This window comes from Gekko japonicus, unplaced genomic scaffold (assembly GCF_001447785.1).
Source record: "Gekko japonicus isolate JY-2015 unplaced genomic scaffold, Gekko_japonicus_V1.1 scaffold7080, whole genome shotgun sequence".
In the NCBI taxonomy this organism is placed as follows: Eukaryota; Metazoa; Chordata; class Lepidosauria; order Squamata; family Gekkonidae; genus Gekko; species Gekko japonicus.
This window is the reverse complement of record NW_015161637.1, coordinates 2,548-5,481: the sequence shown is the minus strand read 5'-3', so window position 1 is coordinate 5,481 and position 2,934 is coordinate 2,548. Positions and strand designations below refer to the sequence as shown.

Below are 2,934 nucleotides of genomic sequence, written 5' to 3'. Positions count from 1 at the left end.
CACCCACAGAATGTCTGCTGCAGGAGGCAGAGCCTGCCACAAAATGATTGCCAAAGAAAAAAGAAGAAGAGATTGGATTTATACCCCCCCACCCTTCACTACCCAAAGGTGTCTCAGAGCGGCTCACAAACTCCTTCCCCTTCCCCTCCCCACAACAGACACCCTGGGAGGTCGGTGGGGCTGAGAGAGCTCTCTCGAGAACTGCTCCTGAGAGAACAGCTCTGAAAGAACTTGTGACTGACCCAGGGTCACACCAGCAGCTGCATGTGGAAGAGGAGTGGGGAATCAAACCCGGTTCCCCCAGATTAGAGTTCACGCTCCTAACCACTACACCGAACTAGCTTTTAAAAAGCCTCCATTAAAGCAAATATAGAAGTTCACTTTTTTGGGGTGGTGGTGGTAATATATCAAATAGGTTGAGCAGGTTTTTGGTTAGAGGCTTTTGTTGCTGTTGTTGTTGTTAAAGAGTTGAAGATGGTATAACAGCAGCATTTCCCCTATGGTTTACAAACCCTCTCCCCTTTCCACAGGTTTTGCTCTACATTTTGGTGTGTGTGTAAAGCGCAGGCAAGTAGCAACTGACTTATGGCGACTCCACCAAGGGTTTTTCCAGGCAAGTAATTAAGCAGAGGTGCTTTGCCATGGCCTTCCTCTAGAGAACCTGCCTTACGAGCAGGTTTTTGGTTAGAGGCTTTTGTTGTTGTTGTTAAAGAGTTGAAGGTGGTATAACAGCAGCATTTCCCCTACGGTTTACAAACCCTCTCCCCTTTCCACAGATTTTGCTCTACATTTTGGTGTGTGTGTAAAGAGGGATCCTGCTGAGCTACGAACTTATGGCCACCCCAGCAAGGGGCTTTCAAGGCAAGAGAGAAGCAGAGGTGGTTTGCCAATGCCTTCCTCTGCAGAGCCTTTCTTGGTGGTCTCCCCTCCAAGTACTGACCCTGCTTAGCTTCCAACTGATGGAAGCAACTTATGGAAAGCAAGAGGCTTTCAAGGCAAGCGAGAAGCAGAGGTGATTTGCCTTCCCCTACAGAGTCTTCCTTGGCGGTCTCCCTTCCAAGTACCGATCCTGCTTAGCTTTTGAGATCGGATGAGATTGGGGTATACTGTGCCATTCCACATCCCTGTACATTTTAGTAGTCCTTCTAAAACCTGCAGGACTTATTTGATCAGAGGGGATGGTGGGAAGAAGAAGAAGAAGAAAAGGAGGAGGAGAAGACTGGATTTATACCCCATGGCCCTTCACTACCCAAAGGAGCCCCAGAGAGGCTCACAAACTCCTTCCCCTTCCCCTCCCCACAACAGACACCCTGTGAGGCAGGTGGGGCTAAGAGAGCTCTCTTGAGGACTGCCCTTGAGAGAACAGCTCTGAGAGAACTTGTGGCTGACCCAAGGTCACACCAGCAGCTGCATGTGGAGGAATGAGGAATCAAACCCAGTTCTCCCAGATTAGAGTCCACGCACTTAACCACGACACCAAACTGGGACCTTGTAAACCACGGGCAACGGTGAAAAAAAGGGAAATCATGGGCAGTGATGGAACTCTGCCATGCCACCTTCTTTTCGCGAAAAAACTTTTGTCCGCCACAATAAAGGCAAAAGAAGTCTCCTTACCTAAAGCGTTGTCGCGATTGCTTTGCAACAGTCAAGGAAGAAGCCTCTCTGAATAACTTAATTCCATTCCAGGGCGCATAACCTATCAGGGAGCCAACCCTTTGAAATGAATGGCAGCCATGCAAAGGTGTTCTCACGCAGCACCCATTCATTTCAACGGAACTCGAACAGGAGAACATTTCATTAAATTGTGCTCAAGGTTCTTCCTCCTCCTCCTCCTCCTCCTAAGTTTCCTGTCAATTCCACTTGTAGTGTCTCCTAAACAACGTCAAATTGTCCGGATCAGTGTTCCCTCTAAGCTGAGTCAGTGTGAGCTCGCTCACAGTTTTTTAGCCTCTGGCTGGCACATTTTTGTCTCAGCAAACTGATTTCTGCAGCAGCCCAATCGCTGGCTCACAACTTTAACTCCAGTAGCTCACAAAGTAGAATTTTTGCTCACAAGACCCCACGGCTTAGAGGGAGCATTGGTCCCGATCATCTTTCGGTCGGCACTCTCTCTCCCAGCTCCTCTGTGTCGATTTGCTTCTCTTATATCATCCGTGAAACTCGCCTCTGCTTCTCTCTGTCTTCCACATCAGACGATTTCTTTTCCCCCCACAATTCAAAGTCCACCCTGCAAATGACACTTAACAATCCCAAATAAACTACTGGCCAGCCCAGAGAAGGTCAGTCTTGGTCTCTCCGCAGTCTGATTTAGATGCTTCTCTTGCTAGGGGAAAAAAAATAATCAATCCATGTGTCTCCTTTTGCCTGCCTGCAAACCTGCTACCTGGGAGTCACGCTGAAATATTAAGACTTCCCTGCAAGCAAACCCTCTTGGTTTGCTCTTTCTGAAAAACCCTGCAAACAAAATCCACTTACCTGGGGGTTCTTCTGCCAGGAGTGCAAGCCGTCTCCGTGAGTGTGGCCAAGCGGGTCTCTCAGGAGGAGCGGGGAGGCATCGGGCACGGCTATGTGAAGTTCCCTTCTCGTCCCTGCTTTTGGATTGCGGTCAAAGAAGCTCTCAAGATGGGGTTTATTCTCTCAATGGAGACACCTCCTCTTCCCTCCCCCCTCCCCCCACTCTCAGCTCCTCTTCGGTGTGTGTGTGGGGGGGGGAAAGGGAGACAGAGCCAGGGGTTTGAAGCATAAATCTAGGGAGGAAGGGATTTTTATTAGGACGTGATTTCATTTGGATGAAATCGGAAGGGCTGCGGACGTCACGGAACAGAGGTGTCCGCCCCCCATTTTGGAAAGAAGAAGAAGAAGAAGAGATTGGATTTATACCCTGCCCTTCACTACCCAAAGGACTCTCATAGCGGCTGACAAACTCCTTTCCCT

At 49.1% G+C, this 2,934-nt stretch overlaps 1 protein-coding gene across 1 annotated transcript in view; it reads right to left on the bottom strand.

Moving 5' to 3' along the window:
- UCN3 (urocortin 3) overlaps positions 1–2,540 on the bottom strand; it is a 14,380-nt gene extending 11,840 nt beyond the window's left edge. The window contains exon 1 of the mRNA XM_015429346.1: positions 2,476–2,540. The gene's annotated coding sequence lies outside the window, so the exon portion shown is untranslated. The remainder of the gene's footprint in view (positions 1–2,475) is intronic.
- Positions 2,541–2,934: the final 394 nt, after the last annotated feature.